This window comes from Mesocricetus auratus, unplaced genomic scaffold (genome assembly GCF_017639785.1).
Source record: "Mesocricetus auratus isolate SY011 unplaced genomic scaffold, BCM_Maur_2.0 Super-Scaffold_100021, whole genome shotgun sequence".
Taxonomy (NCBI): Eukaryota; Metazoa; Chordata; class Mammalia; order Rodentia; family Cricetidae; genus Mesocricetus; species Mesocricetus auratus.
In genome coordinates, this window is record NW_024429202.1 from 36,073,996 (window position 1) to 36,093,463 (window position 19,468).

The 19,468-nt window shown below is 44.4% G+C and overlaps 1 protein-coding gene and 1 long non-coding RNA gene across 2 annotated transcripts in view; one reads left to right on the forward strand and one right to left on the reverse strand.

Annotated features, from left to right (window-relative positions):
• The window catches only part of LOC121133286, a 32,210-nt gene extending 20,402 nt beyond the window's left edge, over positions 1 to 11,808 (forward strand). The window contains exons 2-3 of the long non-coding RNA XR_005870106.1: positions 10,696 to 10,793; positions 11,193 to 11,808. This is a non-coding gene — a long non-coding RNA (uncharacterized LOC121133286). The remainder of the gene's footprint in view (positions 1 to 10,695; positions 10,794 to 11,192) is intronic.
• The window catches only part of St6gal2 (ST6 beta-galactoside alpha-2,6-sialyltransferase 2), a 65,992-nt gene extending 51,020 nt beyond the window's left edge, over positions 1 to 14,972 (reverse strand). The window contains 1 exon segment of the mRNA XM_040729410.1: positions 14,851 to 14,972. The gene's annotated coding sequence lies outside the window, so the exon portion shown is untranslated.
• Between the last annotated feature and the right edge of the window lie 4,496 nt (positions 14,973 to 19,468).

Sequence of the window (19,468 nt, forward strand, 5' to 3'; positions counted from 1 at the left end):
AAGAGCAGAGCGGGAGTCTCAAATTCCCTCAAGGCAGTGCCCTAGGATTTGACCTGAACTTGCTGAGTGGAGCCGGGCTCTCTTCCACAGCTGCCCTCCACAGCTTGCAAAGCGCTTTCACAGGTGGCAGAACTCAGTGACACAGGGTTCCGATGAAAAGTCTCACTCTGACCTTCACTACACTGAAAAACAAACTTTTCATAGGTCATAAATTTTTAGAACTGGCCATAATAAACTAAATATCTATATGCAGGTCCCAAAGCAACAATAACCCTGCTGGCCATGCTTCCTGGAGCATGCCACCATCACCGAAGTACTGCTGTGGCGGACTGGAGGAAGACAGTAGACCAGCCAGAAATTGCAGGCGAGGGAGAAGAGTGACTGCAGACTTCTTCTGGGGAAACCCAGTAGAAGGAAACACCACCCACCCATCCACAGAGAGTTGACTGAACAGCCAGCTTATCTTTGTTCTTAGGAAGAAAATTTCCAGCAAATTGGAGAGGAAAGGGTTGATTTCGTCTTACAGTTTATAGACCATCATGAAGGGAAGTCAGGGCAAGAACTCAAAGCAGAAACCTAGAGGCAAGACCCAAAGCAGAAGCCATGAAGGAGTACTGCTTACTGGCTTGTTCCTTCTGGATTGTTCAATTTGCTTTCTCACACAGCCCAGGATCACCTGCCCTGGGCATCTCTCATACTAGGCTGGGATTTCCAATATTAATCATTAATCAAGAAAATTCCCCCAGACTTGCCTGTAGAACAAATCTGATGGAATGATAGCTTCAAATGGAGTTCTCACTACTCAGATGACCTCAGCTTGGGTCTAGTTGAAACAAGAACATAAACCAAACACACAAAAATCCTCCAATCAGCACACCCTTTCTATCTGTGAGGCGCACTGGATAGGTACTGGTAACAAGGTAGGTTAGACAAATTCCCAGGCTTTAAGGGAATGAGGAGGTGGTAACATCCAGAAGACGTGAGCAAGGCTAAGGGGGCAGGAAGGAGCTGAAGATGCACAGGAATTCCCCATCTGGAAGGGAAAGGCCCCACCAGGAAGGGTGGAAGCTGACCCTCAGCAGCTTCTGTGTACAGAGCTGGCTCTTGAGATACTCTGAGAAAACCAGCTTGATGCCAGCATGCTAATTTTCCAGTGTAGGCAGAAACCACATCTTGTCCCACCATTTCCTCCCAGGAGCTCTCAAACTACTACCCTCTCAATGCCTTAGATGGTGCCTAAGCTTCCTGCCCTAGGAAGCTTCCAGACTGAGGTGGGGGAAGAGGGAGTGCCCCGATTTCCTGTTCATTTTTCTGTCATCAAGGGGAAGACCCAGTTAAGTTTTAAAAGGTGCACAAGTCCCTTCCCCTATCTGGCCTCTGGGCAGGAGGTGGGGTGATCTTCAAAGCTACCAGCTAGGTCTTCCCAGAACATGAAAGAGCCTGGGGAGGATAGAGCTTCAGCTTGCTTTTAAGCTCTTCTCATTAACTTCACAGATAGCTAAGCCCCATACTTGACCCAGCAGGGACTCAACTGAGGTTTAATCTTATTCAGCAGCCAGAGGGCTTCTGATGAAATCCATCACACCTGCTCAGGTAAGAGCCTCTTCCAGGGCTGGAAGGACATGGAACAGGACTACCCTGCCCCAGATGTTCCTCAACTCAACTCAGAGCTGGGACAGGCAAGTTGGCAAGTTATTCGTGACAAATGTAGCAAGGCCGGCTGAAGGACACCACTAACTGCTGTGGCTGCTGGAAGCCCCTCCCCAGAACAGTGACAAGAGGTAGCAGGCCAGCTCTACACAGCTGTCACCTGGGGGGTAGCTGCTCTTTGCCCAGGACTCTTCAATGTAGACTTTCCTCTGGGTAGAAGTGTGAGGAGATGGTGGGAAGAACACACACACACACACAGAGAGAGAGAGACAGACAGACAGACAGACAGACAGACAGGCAGGCAGGCAGGCAGGCAGGCAGGCAGTGAGACTGACTCCCACAATACCCATCACCCTAAGCTCACCCTAAGCTTCCAAAGAAAAGGCTTTTATATTCCCCGTCTTCCATCAAACAAAGGCCACTATTTGTGGTTTGTGAAATTAATGGTTAATGGTAAGTTTATTAACAGAACCCAAAATACTGAATTTTCCAATTACCACAGATGATCACAAGCACAAACAATGGCAGATCTTGCTAATCAACCTATTTGGCCGATTTTCTAGAAAACCCCCGCGTGATATTCATTTTCACTGCCCAGGGATTATAAGGCAGTTGAAAAACACAAAAAGAAAGTCCAGCAAATAGACAGGCACAGTGTCCATCGGCCTATCGGTAGACAGATGTCAAGGCCAGCATTCTCTTTCCCCCATGCCTGGCATCCTTTTAAGGCACTGTCAGTGTCCATGCTCATGGGTTTCCCGCAACTTTCTCTGGCTGAGGGGCTGGCCTTAGTGCAGGATGAAGCTTTCTTGGCTGGCACCAGTATTCCCGAAGAAAAGCAGAAGACTTTTATAACCACATCCTATTATCAAATCCTCGCTAAGGACAACAACATAATTAAAAGTACACAGAAACCAGCTGGCGATGTAGACCTAGTGAGCTGGCATAGCATGACTCAGAAGGAAAAGGAAAGGGGCATGGGGTGTGCAGACATCTAAGATTGCTACGAAACACAAAATAATTTTTCCAGAGCTTCACATTTTGCATATCACTGTGAACAAGAGCAGCATACAGATGCTCTGAGACCCACCCAGGTTCCTCATAGTAGAAATGTCTTTCATAACTTGAAAGCATCGTTTTCTTGGTGTGTGAATTCAAGTCTGTGCTGTGAAGTCAGGGCACAGCTCAGGGTGCTAATGGGGCCATCAGACAGCAGCCTGCTGGACTGCGACAATCTGCAGGATAACAGTTAATAGCTAGCCCACACAAAGCCACTAACACTCACTTAAAGTGATTATGAATGCCAGTAAAGTGATTTCCACGGTGTGATGAGTCCACTTCGGTTCTCCTCTTCACTCCTCGCCAGTCCTAGCATCTAGTCCATCACAAATGGACAGTGAAACAGTTTATATATAAAAATGCTCTAAGCACTTTTCTTTGTTTCGGGTTCCACCTGTGCCATTTAGTAAATGCATTCATTTTCCACTCCTGGTCATTCAGTGTCTCCAACTTCCAGCACTGGTAACATCTGCTATAGATTGAGAGTGACCGACATAACCCTTTTAATTAAGTCACATGTCTCAGGCAAGCTCCCAGTTTCAACTTGACCTTTTGGGAGGCAGTAACATCTCAAAAGCCAAAATAAAACTACACGGATACTGGGGAGGGGAATCCAGAAGGCTTAGGACTCAGAGATGTGGGAATCCAGGAAGATACTCTGGAGACACACAGAGAGTTCCGGACAGACTCTGACAGGCCATGGTGGTGCCCGTGTGTGTGTGTGTGTGTGTGTGTGTGTGTGTGTGTGTGTGTGTGTGTGTGTGTGTGTGCGCGTGTGATGGCACATCACAGCACATCCTCAGGCTGTAGGCTAAAGGTGTGTCAGATTCCTGACCTGTAGTTGGGCTTGGACTGAACTCAGGGTCAAGGCCCTGCATATATATAATTCTTCAGGGACTTGAAAGTAATTTTCCCATATTCTAATAGCTGTTCGTGGATGATACTTGGGCAGGAAAAATTAAACGCGCAGTCTAATAACAAAACACTGCTGAGCCCATTTGCACTAATGCAGCCTTATTATCTTTGCCAGGTGTTGGTACTGTGTGCCATCCTAATTGTTAGGATTTAATACAGCATTTATGAATCCTAGACGATGTGCCTTCATAAATCCTCCACAGACAGATCCTAACCAATTTATGTTCTAATTATTTGCCGGTTTCTCATGTCCTTCAGTTCTGAATGGGTTGCTGAAGAAAGAAACAAAGCCATTCAACCTTATTTGTAATAATTACAGGAATAAATGTGCATTTCAGGTGTCTCTTTGAGGTTCACAATTGTGACAAAAAATTTAAGGTTGAATGGTTTAATGCTGATTTCACAACACTACTAATGAACATGTCTCTCCAAAGTGATTAACAGAAACTCTCAAGCACTAGATAACCTATATTCAGAAGGACCGCCTGGCCTTGGGCACATCGTTTTTACTCTGTTCTAAGAGGGGAGCAATCTCCATGGGGTTTTGACTTGAAATAGGAAGAGCACTATACCTTGTCCACTCCCCTCCATTTTTAGAGCTCCTATTTTAGGAGTGGGCAGCCTTCATTTTAGACTACTAGGATTTTTAGAGCTATTCATTCAGCAAACATTCATGAAGCACCTACTGAGCTGAGCAACCACGTAGCTGGAACACAAATTCTTACTTACAACCAAGAAAGGGAGAGAGGAGAAAAGGCATTTGGAAGATAGTAGTAAATGTATCAATAGAAAAGCCATTTATACATATTTCTCTCTCTCTCTCTCTTCCTTTCTCTCTCTCTCTTTCTGTGTGTGTGTGTGTGTGTGTGTGTGTATGCACGCATGTGTGCTTGTGTTTTGTGTGTCTTGGAAAAATTAACATAAAATGGTGAAAGTTGAGATTAGGGAGAGGAAGTGTGACCAGGGTAATTTGGAGTTAAAAAAGAAAGAAAATAGCCTGAAAGCAGCATGGGCTAGAAGGAGAGTAGAATAGTAGAGACCATGAACTGTAGAGACCATGAAGTGTGGAGACCATGAACTGTAGAGACCATGAACTGTAGAGACCATGAACTGTAGAGACCATGAACTGTAGAGACCATGAAGTGTGGAGACCATGAACTGTAGAGACCATGAACTGTAGAGACCATGAACTATAGAGACCATGAACTGTAGAGACCATGAACTGTAGAGACCATGAACTGTAGAGACCATGAAGTGTGGAGACCATGAAGTGTGGAGACCATGAACTGTAGAGACCATAAAATGTGGAGACCATGAACTGACTCTATCCTGACACACTTCACACTGATGCTATTGATGGATCAGAGGCCTGGCTCTGCATGCCATGGAGAATGGCTAGGATATCTAAGCCGTATGGAAAGCCACATGATAAGGTGACTCTGCCTCAACAGAATATAGACAGATGTAAATGGGAGGGGAAAATACAAAGCAAACAAAATAGACAAATGCTTAAATATATACATGTATCAGGCTATCCCACTGCACCCCATAAGCATGCAAAAATAAAATGGACAAATGTTCTTAAAAGACTGGAGAGAGAGGGGCAAAGTACACTCACCCTGTATAAATAAGAAGCCATTTCTACTTGGTATTTCCCTTCAAGAATATAAGACCCTGAAACTGAAGCCAAAGAAAAAGTTACTCTCCAGAAACCATAAATGTAATTGTCCAGAATAGGAAAGGGACTTGACAAGCACAGGGGGTAAAATCACATATTTCCAGACCCTTAAATAGCTCTTGCCCCAGGGCATCCTGTGGAGAAGCTAAAGTTGCTGGGAACAGGGAACAGACAACAGCTTCCTCCTCAGGAGGTGGTCACAGAACCTCCCTGCTTGTAGGCTTTTCTGCCTCCATACAGAGCACCTGCGACTGCCTTAGGATGCAAGCCAGCATTGGCTTTAGGGGAATGGCAAATTCATACAACATAATCTGAGTACAGCTAACCTTTATTAAACAATCTGCCTGTTATCCTTACTACCTAAATCACATTTCCTTTCTGTTTTCTCACATTTTATGTGCATGCGTGTGTGTGTGCATGTGTGTGTGTGTGCATGTGTGTGTGCCTGAGTGTTTACATGCACACAACGTGTGCAAATGCCTGAAGAGGCCAGAGGAGTAGATGGGATCCTCTGGGGCTCGAGTTACAGGGGTTTGGGAGCTTTACAGTGTTGGTGCAAGTAACCAAATTCAGGTCCTCTGCAAAAGCAGCAAGTGCTCCTTACCCCACGTTCCTTTTGTTCCTCTCCACTAAATGTTCAGACAGCTTTCTACCTTTTCACTTTGACTTTCAGTAAAGTAGAAAAGCCTCTCGGAGTTGCTCCTCACACTCCAGGAAGCTACTGTCATGGAGCAGTCTGGACTAGGTTTGCAGAACCTCCACTTATTTCAACATTGTAAAAGGTAGTGCATGCCTTTAATCCCAGCACTAGGGAGGCAGAGGCAGGTGGATCTCTGTGAGTTTGAGGCCACCGTGGTCTACAGAGTGAGTTCCAGGACAGCCAGTGCTGTTACACAAAGAAACCTTGTCTGGAAACTCCCCCACCAAAAACAGACAAGCCTCTTTAAGATAAAAGTGCCAAAGAATCAGTCCCACTTGATTCCTCCATGCTGCACTACTTTCTCTACCACATTTCCTTAAAAAACTGAGTTATGCAAAACTGCTCCTATAGCTATCTATGTATGAATACCCCTTTGCCAAAATTAAATTGTGAACCCCGGGTTCACAATTCACACAAGATAAATTCAGTTGGAAATACAAACTTCACTGATTGTGTTTTTTCTTTGTACTTTGTCTTCACAAGATAAATTCAGTTGGAAATACAAACTTCACTGATTATGTTTTTACTTTGCACTTTGTCTTCATGATTTGAGACACAACATGGTAGCTTTGAGGATTCTTTAAATTTTACTTCTGAGCCATGTCTGCAGTCAGCAGAAAGAAAAAGCCTAGGGTGTTCGACCAATGACAAAACTGAGTTTTTGTAATAAAAGCAATTCTAGAGTTGTTAACTGTCGCTACAAAAGTATCCATGATGAACAACTACAGAAACGATCAACTTTAATGTACAATCAATACTTCCATTCCTACTTAACTTTACCTTAACTCTACAATATGATAAATTATTGGTCATTTTGATTAAATCTAGTGTAATCAGGAAGAGAACATGCATCCAGCCTGTTAGAAACCAAACAGGGACTGTGGGGACAGGGACAAAAAGGGAGAAAAAGAAGGCTTGATGAAGTGGTAATATCCGTTTCTCCACGTTTTCGACAAACATATTCCATTCATGAACAGTCAACAAATGGTGTATTTATAATTCCAGCACAGGTGTAAATGGCAAAATATTTAATATTTCCTCATATTCTGCTTCATCTAGACAGCAAGCTCTCCTTCAGAAGCCATTGGTAGGATTCTTCTTTACCAGGTTAGATGGCATACCTACAAAGATTCATTTGCTTCTTAGAATTCACATTTCCTATGAAGCTAGATTATCTTCTCGCCCAAGTCACATATATTGAACACAGATACATCGTTTTCTTGTTGCTTTCCTTAATATGTGCATTATAACTAACTTTATTAAGTACATGCCATCTAGAGATGATTTATAGGACACCTGGGTAATGTATGTAGATTTTTGCAAATATTATGCTATGTTATAGACAAGATGTGAGTACTACACACCTACCAAGGTTTTAGAGACTACAACAAGAGGTGTGTTTAAATGTCTTACTGAAACTCACAATCCTTGTGTACTCGCAATACAAAAAAAATCAAACAACCAAAGTGTGTGTGAATTTGTCTATGTATTGATGCACACTCACTTCTCACCCTAGAACAACTTGAATTGTTATTTGGGAGAGAAGATAATCTAGGTTCACAGGAAATGTGAATTCTAAGAAGCAAATTAATCTTTGTAGGTATGCCATCTAACCTGGTAAAGAAGAATCCTTCCAATGGCTTCTGAAGGAGAGCTTGCTGTCTAGATGAAGCAGAAACCTGGCACTCAGTACAGGACCTGGCTGTCCATTGTAGCATCACAGAGCCAGTACCTAAAGACTTCTTTTCAGGGACCACACGCTATTTCCCAGGACATTGTACCAATCACTCACAGGGTGACTCCCAGGATTACTTCTATGATCTTCAACATCGTACACTCACCTGCCATATTCAGCATCTATCCTGCTAAGTACCAAGTAGATTCAGTCATCTGGACTGAGTTAATACATGGAATTTGGGGGTAAGTTAGTCTTGACAATGCAACGGGCACAGAACACACCTGATCAAGCGCATTCAGTTCCGCAAGATAACAGGGTTAAGCACACCATCCAGAAACAACACACTTAACTTGATGCAGAATAATTTTAACTGCTCCATAAGAGCAATGTTATGTAATGTGTGCTAAAGCTTCTCTTTTATCAAAAGATGTATTGCTAGGGTAAAATTACAATAAAGTGTGATATGTTTTAACTCCGTAGTACAAAGAGTAGAATGAAGCAAATAGGTCACATTATTTAAAGGGTACCACATAGGTATTTGTTATGTACATGATTAAGTCAGTTTTTGAAAATCTCTCACCTCAAATGATTAATAAAATAGCTTTCTTTAATGACATCCAGACTGTTATTATGATGTATGAACTGCGGGAGCTGTTGTAAGACAGTGGTTCTCAGCATGTGTGTCCTCACCCTTTTGGGATCAAATAACCCTTTCACAGAGGTCGCCTAAGACCATCAGAAAACAGAGATATTTGCATGATTACTATTCATAACAGTAGCAAAATTACAGTTATGAAACAGCAATGAGAATAACGTTATGGTTGTGGGGTCACCACAACGTGATGAACTTTATTAAAGGATCACAGCATTAGGAAGGTTGAGAACCACTGCCCTAAGACCACCTGGTATCAAACGACAGACAGCACATGCACAGACACTACACACATCCTCTTACTTACATCAATCATCTCTAGATTACGCATGCATTATACTGAGTCCTCTATGAATGATGCCAAGAAGTCCATATATGCTCCAAAATATTTATGAAATTATTTCCAAACAGATTGCAGTTGGTCAAATTGTTTGTGTAGGATCCACAGATGCAGAGGGCCAATCTTATTAAACTGGGCAAATTACTTAATGAGTTCAAGTCTCCTCTTTACTAATTTTCTAAATACAAAGCAGAATAGCTGCTAATTATACTATGAGTCAAGTTGGGAGGGGCTCCCCTTGAAAATTGTAAATTATATGCCTACACATAATCACATACATATTGCAGATAGATGGAGATTTTAAAAAATGTTAACACTGACCCACTTTCCCCTTATTCATTAACTGGTGTACTCAAAAAAATTTCTTTGAGAATTAGGAAGTGTAGTCTTTTAAAAACAGAAGTCTTGGGCTTACTGTTTTCGATTCTTTAACCTGCTATCACCTACAGTGAGCTGGAAGACACTGATTCTGGGTAACTTCAAACAGTATTTTGTTCCCTGGGAGAGGGGCTGAGTCACCTACATTGTTTGACCAACTTCATGTTGATCTGAACTAAGTGGCTCAATCTGTCACCTGGAGAAATAGCTTCCATGTAGTCCAGTCTTCAGTCTGAGGCCATTCCCCTGGGTGCCTTGCCCAGGGCCTCTCCAGAATTAGTGTCCTATTCCTCTGTTAAAAGCAGTTTGCAAACCACCAAAGGCACCTCGAAGATGCTGACTGCTATTAAGAACACTCGCGTACATGTGCTCCACGAATATACATACACTTAAATTAACACATAGGCTTCCACATAGGTCCTATTGATAAGAAACCAAAGGTTCTCTAAACCCTACCCATTTGGGTAACTTCCTATAAGCCACATGTAATTTGGAGCATGCAATTCTGTCAGAGATAATTTATATAGGAAAAAGAGTATTCTCTCAGTAAGAAGGGTCAAACTCTAGTCCTGATGAGTTGTTTAACTATTGTAAATCCCAGACCAAATATCCTATTTCACTTCTTATTCCTAACTTCTGATTTTAAAAAAATGAATCAGGAACATGATCGGCGTGCGTGCGTGCGTGCGTGTGTGCGTGTGTGTGTGTGTGTGTTTGAGTGAGTGAAAATTTATGTCTGTTTAAAGGTAGTCCACTTTTTCACATGAAAATTTCTTTTCTCTTTCTTCTTCTCCACCCCCTCCCCAGTAGGATGTTAGGCAGCCCATACTAGTTTGAGATTTCAAGTGTTTACCACCATGCCCAGCTTCACATGGTGATGCTAATAGAATTTATTTTTGAAAATTTAAAACATACTTTACATAGTTAACTCCCACCTCAACAGCAAAAGTGAGCTCATTCATTTAATCATACACTATAGATTCATCTCACACTTGAGTGAACCAGCATGAACAAATCCCATGTTAACTAAGTTTTCACCCACAGCCACATACTATCATTCATAAAAATCATCATTACTACCATGCTTTCAAGGAAACTGCCTTTCAGATTTATTCCTGAGTTATAAGGTAATCGGATTACATAAGAGGCTCACCTTTCCAGAGTTTAATTTAAAGCCAAGTCATTTTTCAAAACCACAGCAAGAACCTTGACTTGAAAAAAAATCTGTATAATTCAAACAGGCAAAACCAATTGTTTGAAATTTAATAAAGCGTTTTCTTCTCGGGCTTGAACTAGAAGCGGCACTGAACAGAACTCAATGTGTGAATGATAAAGTTCATGAAAACAGAGGCCGGTCATCAAGACGGCAGGTTCTACTGCACGGTGAGCCCTCTGATGCTTTCGCCAATATAATTCTAAATGTCCCAAGAGACTAGGCTCTGAAAGCCCGCTCTTCACTACGCGATAACTCAAAGCAGACGCATGCTTCTCTTCAGTCTCCGCCCCAGTCTTTCCCTGGAAATTTCACTCAACATGGCATCCTTCATATCAGGCAGGGTTTCCTTCTCATAGTACTCTTCTGGATTCTCGAAATGCCTGTGCCCATTTAAAAACTCTGAGCTCAAAAATGTCTTTCTGTTTGCAGGGTCTCTGAGTGCCCAGCACACCTGTATACCTGTCCCACCCAACAGTTCAAGCTCAATGGAGGTGACAGCTCACGGTCTCAGCAATCTCTGACCAGACGTAAGAATAACAGTGGTTGTTCACATAGGACAGTGGTCATTCATGTTCTTCTGTAGAGTGGAGCTCAGCCCAGGAGCATAAGCATTGGGCCGATTCCTCAACTCTGTCAGGGCACTATACTTTCTCTGAGGCTCAGTCTTCTCAATGTTAAAATGGAGTATTAATACTTCCTAGGTTTATGGCTAAAGTGTACTCAAATAATCTATGCAAAGCAAATGGCAGGGTGTAGTACACGATACCTGCAAATCAGTTGTTATTATTATATTCTTTGGACTACTACCTTCTCTAGGGGCTGGAGGGAAAATCGATTTTAAGTACACCAGAACATTAAATTACTGATCTTAAGAATCCAGCACCGGAAGTCAACTTGTACATTTGGTCCCTGTTTTTCCTTTCCAGCCCTGGACTCTGGTGCAGGGAGACTTTCTCCAGGATAAGTCGCAGCGAGGCCACTGACTGCCAGCCTTCTTGATCACTTTGTTCTTCAGCAAAGCCCAGTGCAAAATTGTCAACCCTTTCTTCACACTCTTCCATCTTTCTAGGGCCAAACTGTACCTTGACTTTGGAATTCTTCCCTAAAGAGAAACACAGGGGACAGCAGGAGGCAGAACAGGCTTACAGCAGTTGTGTGGAGGCAGCAAGCTTGAGAGGTGCAGGGCAAGCCTCAGGTGTCATTTCCTATCACAGAGCCATCTCCGCCCTCCCCCTTTACTATGAAGCACTTGGTTCTGGGGAGCAGTGTGGAATGCACATGGTGGTTGACACTGCTGAGACCTAGCTTCTACCAAGTGGCCAGGTTAGGATCAATGGCAGCGCTGGACCAGACCTCCAGCTCCTGCAAAGCCTCAGGGCATCCTAGTGCCTATTTTAATGCATCCCACAGGCTGGGTAAGTTCCAGGCACATAGTCCACACTGCAGCTGTTCCCTATCCCCTGAAGGGGGTTCTTGGAATTTTTATCATAATAAACTTCAGATTTGATAAGAGGCCTAATAAATCCATGTCCCCTCCCAGTGCTGTAGTCTTTGCACTCAATGTGTGAAAAACAAATCTCTCAAAAGTGGGACGTGGTGGGCTTTCAAAGGAGAAGCTTTACCCACTGAAGGTATGTTCATCTGCTAACAGTAGCTGGTCATCACCCATAGCCCATTTAGTCCTTGGCACTGACATCAATAGTTGGTGCTAAAATCAACTGAAAATTTCTGTGTAAATGTGCACCTGTTCTCGCCTGATTCCAAAATTAGTGTCTGCCTCCATGCAACTGTTTCTTTTATACTTATACGATTCTCATCATTGGTAAAGCATGCTCGTTTCCAGTTTTATGGCTTACAACACCTGAAACTTAACATCTAGGTGCCACAAAGGAACTCTGTTTTGCTTATACATTTGAGCAAGCTGAATTAAACATTAATCTAAGCAATTAAATTTTAAGGTCATACTCCAGAATACCCCAATGGAGGCCAAGCACAACTGATAGGGCACACCATAGTACAGTACACTTAAAGAGAGACCCATGTTTAAAACAAGACATCCCATTATCGTGCATGAGATATTTTTATTCAAAGTATCAGAAACCAGGCAGCAGACCTGCTGATTAATTAAGAACTTCCCAAGGGATAAATGTCTGCAAGTTTCTCAGAGATTTATTTATCTAGGCAGGGGCTGCATCCGCCCTAGTGTGCCTGTGCTTATCAAGAAATGGCTGGATACATTCTGCACTAGCGGATAAGAGTTCAGTTAGTATGTATGCAAGAGGTCTGCTCAGAAAGAGAAACATCTCAGAAAAAAAAAAGGAGGGAGAGGAGGAGAAAACAGCAGGGAGGAGAAAGAAAAAGGGGATGAGGGTGAGGAGGAGCCCTAGAAACAAGGACATATGTATAAGACATCTCTGCAACCACGACTCCATCTGATCTGTCCTGACGACTGGCGTGACCACACTCAGAAACTTGAATCCATTTCCTCTTAGTTTTCGTGGTCAGGACTAAGCACAGACAAGGGTCCCTTTCTGCATAACCCACTACCCACACATTTCCAGTTACTAAAGTCTCTCAGTCTGGGTCCTCCAGGTGTGTGTCTTCATCCTTAGCTTTAATTCTAAATTGTGCACTCTAAACCGTGCAGCTTGGAGCTGTCAGGAGAGGAGACCCAAGTCAAAATCCCCGAGAGGATTTAGCTCACAACTCAGGAAACATCATCTTCAATGAGAAAAGGGCATGCAGCACGCTCCAATTTCTGTCAGCTGTGAGAAGCAGACAACCAACCTCTGCATGTCTGAGGCCCCTCACCCCAGCGACTTGTACAATTCATAACCCAACCATCTACTATTTTTATTTTTCTCTTTTTCTTCTGTTACAATACCCAACCACCTTGCTGACAGTTTTTCTAACATATTAGAACAAAATGGGGGGGGGGGTGGTGGGGATTGGTTGTCAGTTCCAGAAAAATAGTGATAGTAAAAGTAACTAAATGGGCACGTGGTGTTTTTCCTTTGAAAAGAAGTTACCCTAAATTTGCCACCACTCTGCTACTGAAATTCTCCCCAAGATATACACTGTATTTCAAAATGGTAAAAAAAAGTACTGATCAGAATTTTTTAAAGTCAACTATCAAGTAACTCCCATGAGAAATAAAGATTGTAGAGCTAACTGCTCTTTGTGTGTGTGTGTGTGTGTGTGTGTGTGTGTGTGTGTAAAGTGCAGTGTTTAAATCAGCCTAGGATTCTCCTCACACAGAAAGGCAATTCGCAGGAGAACCACTGTTTGCCCGCTATGTACCAGAATGCTCAGCAATCCAAGAGACAATGATACGATCTATTTCTCATCACATTTTCAGCAGGATCTCCCACCGTCCCTTCAAAGTTTACCAAAACGCAGATACAGATACAGATAATTCCTCACTCCACAGTGATTTTGGATTCCAACACTGCTTTGGAAGTTCTGCCCCCAAGAAACACAGGGGGAGACGCTGGAAGGCAATCACAAAAGTCTCATTTAAATTCCTGGAAAGCACAGCTTTTCCAAACACACTATCCGGCTCTTTGGGAAGCCTCATTTGCGTCGAACCATGAGTTTAACTTTACTTGTCCCAGAGCACTAGTACCATCAGGTCCAAAGGAGATAGATGTCACATTCCGTATTAAAAAGAATTCATCACATAACCACTCTACACGGTGGGAAGTGAAACAACCCAAACGTGGAGTTTTCGCCAGTAAAGTGCATAAAAATTAACACTGAATTGGTGTGTGTGTGGAGGGGGGGCACTCCCGAAGGTCCCTCTGCACCTAAACATTATAACCACATAGGACATAGAGGGTAAAAATCAGGATGCTCTCTAAGCTGTAGGAGCACTAATTTGCATGAAGACAGGTCCGGGAATTTGATAAAAATCTCCACTTCCTTCAGCAACCAAATCACATCAAATCAAACCAAAGCACAGTTTCAGATCCCCAGAGTGAACTGTGTCCACCTGTCCCCAAAGCGCAAGCCTTCCCTTCGCTCACCCTCTTCGGAGTGTCCTGTTCTCCAAACACAACGCTGGCTTCTGCTGGCTGAGCTCATCTAACTCTGAGTAGCTCAGCGTACCAGTCAAGGCGATTCCAGCAGGACAAGGCGGGTCGCAGATCCCGCACGCTCGCGCGCTACTCACTCACCTTGTCCCCACGCCTGTGCTCTGCGCTGAAGTCAGACTCGTGCGTGTCACATTTTATTCCCTGGCAGCCACGCGGCCGGGTGGGCGGGCGGGCGGACGGGCGCGCGCACCACGCGCTCCCACACTCGCACGGAAACCCAGGGAAGCGCGGCCTCGCTGGGGGCTCAGGCGACCCCGTGCTGGCGTGGTCCCCTATCCGGCAGCGCGCGACCGCGTCGCCTCCCGCTGCAGCTCGGCCTCCCAGCCAATGCGTGGCTCCGCTCAGCCCCGCGCCGCGCGCCTCATTGTTCCAGCCTGCACGGCTGTGGCACGGTTGCTGGTGGCCCCGTGGGCCGGTGATCGGAGGCTGCCCCGCCTCGGAGCCCCGTGCACCCCCTCCCTCCCGGTTCCAGTCTTCAGCCTGGGCTCACCTAGCGACTGGGCGCCGGGAAGTTGCTCGGCCTCCCGCGCGCGCCCCGGCCCGCTGCTCGCCCGGCGGCCGGCGCAGGCGGGGACGCTCTGGCGACGCAGAGCCTGCCTCTCGCACAGCGATTGCAGACTCTGCTGCGTGGGGCGGCGCGGCTGCCTAAAAAGGCGTGCTAATCCCAGCCACCGCCTCCACCGGGCGAGCGGCTCCGCGGGCTCCCCACACGGCCTCTGCTCCCCCGTATCTGGCACCCGGGGGCGCGAGGGTCCAGGTGGTGGCCGCAGGAATGCCACCGGCCGCGAGTAGTGGGCCGGGCGGCCTGGGAGGCTGGCCCCAAGGAAGTGAGTCTTTGTGTGCTGGCCTTTAACTCACGACCCTCTGCAGAGTGAACGCCGGGCAACCTGTACGCCAGGCAGTTCCCTGGCCCGTTGGGTGGGGCGTGAGAAGAGCAGCATCCTCTGGGCCGTTGGCTCTCTTTGTTCAGGCTCCGGCCGGCTCAAGCCGCCTGCATCTTTACTCTGGCCACTACTGAGAGGCGCCCAGTTGTGCAGGGACGGACTTAGGGACGGGCCACCTTCCACTCCGAGCTCCCCCCACTTGCCCACCAACACAGACCGGTCCAACCCTGGGAGGGGTGGCCAAGTTCTCGCCTCTGAGACTCCCGGGACTGCCAGCGGGGCGCAGGGGTGACCTGGAGCCGGGCTGCGGGAGCCGCAGATCGGGTGTGTCTGTCTGCTCACTTGCGGAATGCCCATTTGTCACTGAGGCCCTCCTATTTTCCAAAGACAGCCACAGCTGTCCCGGGTTGCGGGTAAACATGCTTCTGTGAACTTTACACCCTTGGATGTGGGTGTTCCTACGAGTTCTCTTGCACAGTTAGAAAAGGGCAAGGGCAACGGGCCGTGGTGGAACAAGACTGATTGTACCCGGAGGGACTTTGGTCAGTCAAATCAATCCAATCCTCCAGACTCGGTCCTTGCAAGGATGAGCTTTTTGGAGACAAATTCTTCACTGAATGTATTGTTTTAAGGTTCGTCTCGTCGATTTTTTGGTGTGTGTGCCTACTATGTGTTTGGGACTAGGCACCACGACAGATGAGCAAACTCAATCCAGAAGTTTACAGACATTTAAAACATCACCGGAATTGAACTAAAACCCACAGAGTAAAATGCACTGTGTAGGATCAAGTGTAGCTGGGAGATGCTTACTCAGTTTCCCCAGTTCTATTAACTGTTTCTGACATTCCAAATTTCTAGGAACTGCCTGAAGGGACGATGCGTCACTCAGATTAACAACTGCATCTTTTATAGATGAAATACATGTGGTATAGCTAATTCTACGCTTTAGCCCTCTCCACCAGTTGCCACGATGGACATTTTGGGACACTGGGGTGATGCGAACTGTGACTCTAAGCTGTGTCTTGAAAGTACAGTCAAGGTGTGCAGTACGATGTGCCAACAGCTTAAAGTCAACAGCAAATCAATTCGAGTAATTAAAAAAAACCCACGATAGTAGCATTGAGTAATAAAAAACTACAATCGTAGCATCATGAAAAGATTTTACTACAAAATTTTAAAAACGCTAATCACATTCCTTTGAGACTGAGAGTATGTTTTGCCCCCACCTTGCTGTTTTTACAAAAATGCTGCCAAAGTCGATGGCTCCATGACTACCTTTTAAAAACAGTTAAGGTGCTGCTGCCCAGAAAGCAAGGAACTTTATGGCGGTAGAGAAATTACCCAGCTTGAGACAAATACGCAAGTTTCTGTTGTAGAAATGTAAGTGGGTTCAGTTTATTATTTATGGTCCAGGTAGAAAATGAAGGGGGCATATCTGACAACCTGTTGCTTCCCAGGCAAATCATAAAGGCAGTGTATGCAGAAGGCTGTAAGTCAATGCTGGCTTCTGTCAGAGTGTGTGAATGAAATACTTCCCACACGTTAGTTGGTCTGCTCAGAAGGACTCTCAACAAGAGCAGACTGTCTACTGCAGAGCTCTGCCGACTGTCATATTCTTTTCAGGTACAAATGAAAAATCAAACAGCAACGGAGCCAGGAATCGTTTAAAAATCCACTTTCTGTATATGCTTCTACTAACTTGCATTTGCGTTCTCTGTTGAACTCAGGCTTCCTCCATCACCCTTGCCCTGTTTGTTATCAGGTACTCTCCAACTGGGCTCTTGAAGCACAGTTGAGTACTGGCTCGATTCCCACACACTCTGTGATTCAGGTATGTGGTGCCTTCATCAGTAGGGTCTTATCATCAAGTTCTGGACTGGAACCAAGAGCAGAGGAGGAAAAAAATCTGTAATATTAAGGGTCGCTGGGACCTCACTGACCAAGAACACTGACCAAGAGGAAACCTGTTGTTGGCACTGGGCTTTTTACATATTGGTGTCTCAAGGGGCATTGTGGCCTCACTATAGGGTAACTCTGTTTAAGCTCTTTTTAGATATGTGTGTGTGTTAAATTACAGGAAGATTTGCAGGAGTGGTTTTCCATGAGGTCCTTAGTGTTAATTATCCCTCCGCATATTCCCTCTTCTACACTACCCTCCCATACTCCACCCAATTTAACCCTTCCTGTTCCTTTATTCGTATCCCCTTTTTTAAATCAACATGTTCTTTCTTCTTTCCCTTAAACACCCTCCCCTAAATCCTAGGACCCTTTACTAATTCTCTGACCTCTATGGTATTCCAAATGAAGCATACATATCTAAAGATTTAAAGCTAGCATCCACAAATGAGAAAAAGTGTGCAGCATTTGTCTCTGTAGGTCTATGTTACCTCACTCCGGATGCTTGTGTGGGCTCCCTGTACTTTCCCACAAATTTATAACTTCCTGTTTCTTAATAGCTGAATGATAGTCCCTTGTGTAAATGTACCACATTTCAATTATACATTCACCAGTTGGATGGATATCTAGGCTATTTGTATCCGATCTGTTGTGAATGGAGCAACAGTGAGCTACCTGCCTCCTTAGTAAGACATTCAGTATTTCGGATATATTCCCAAGAGTGGTGTAACAAGATCATGTGGCAGATCTATTAGTAGTTTCTTGATGAAGCACCACACTGGTTTCCTTAGTGGTTGTACAAGCTACACTCTCACCAGCACTGATTAAATGTTTCCTTTTCCCCATATCCACACCAGCGCGTTATCATTTTTTTTAACTTTAGCATTTCTGAATGGAATGAGATGAAATTTAAAATCAGTTTTAATTTGTAATTCTTTAATGTCTAAGCATGTTGAACACCAAAAAAACTATTTTGTGATAATATTTTGTTTATGATATAATGAAGCCTTCCTGCAGATCAGAATGCAAAACTAGCTACAGCCATAGAGGCCAGGCGGTAGTGGTACACACTTTTAACCTCAGCAGCCACACTAGTTAACCATAGAAGCTGGGCGGTGGTGGTGCAGGCCTTTAATCCCAGTACTAGAGAGGAATATAAGATGGAAGGAGACAGATGCGGTCAGATTCAATCTAAGAATTCGTGGGAGACAGGATCACCCATTTTGTCTGAGGTAGAGATGAGAGCAAGTGCCTGGTTGCTTTGCTCTTCTAATCTTCAGGTTCAACCCCAATATCTGTCTCTGGGTTTTTATTATTGGCACTACACTATTTCTAGATCATTAATATTTCATCTTCTGAAAACTCTCGGTTCTGTTCCATTTTTGATTGGGTTGTTTGTTATCTTAATTTTGGGGTTTTTCAGTTCTTTGTATGTTCTAGAGACTGTTTGTAAATTGCATAGCTGGTAATGACTTTTTCCCCATTCATTAGGATGCTTATTCTCTGGTATCCTTTGCTGAGCAGAAGCTTTCTGGTTTCACTTGGTTCCATTTTTCTGTTGCTGATATTAATGCTTGCACTATCAAGTCCTGTTCAGAAAGTCCTTTCCTGTGCCAATGAGTCCAAGTAGTTTTGTACTTCCTTCTTTAACAGATTTGGAGTATCTGGTATCGAGGTCCTTGATCCCAGTGGTGTTGAAATTCGTGAGGGAAGGAACTTATTTCATTCTCCATGTAGCCGTCTTGTTTGGCCAGTGCCGTTTGTTGAAGATGCTGCCTGTCCTCCAGTATGCATTGTTGGACTCTTCGTTTAAAAACAGGAGGCTGTGTGGGTTTGGGCTTATATATGGTCCTCAATGTGTCTGTTTTTTGCCAACACAATGCTGTTTTTTTTTTTTTTTTATTACTGTAGCTCTATAGGATAACTTGGAATCTGGGATGAAGGTACCTCCAGCAGCTTTTTATTGTTTGGGATTATTTGCCTATTCTGGGTCTCTTGTATTTCATTTGAAATTTAACATGGTATCTTCAATTTCTGTGAAGAATTGCATTGGAATTTTGACCGGGCTTACACTGAGTCGATAGATTGCTTTTGGTAAGATGGTCATTTCCCCAGTATTAACTCTACCAGTCCATGAACATGGGAGGTCTTTCCATCTTCGAGTACCTTTTGCAATTTCTTTTCTCAGTGTGTAAGCCGCCACAGAAAAAGAAAAGGTAAAACCACTGAGACTGAAATCACACCTAGTACTGGAAATCTCGCCAACCACCAGGGGTAGTGATGTTGTGAATCTTGGAGGCAACCTACAACTGCCAGTTTACTAAATCA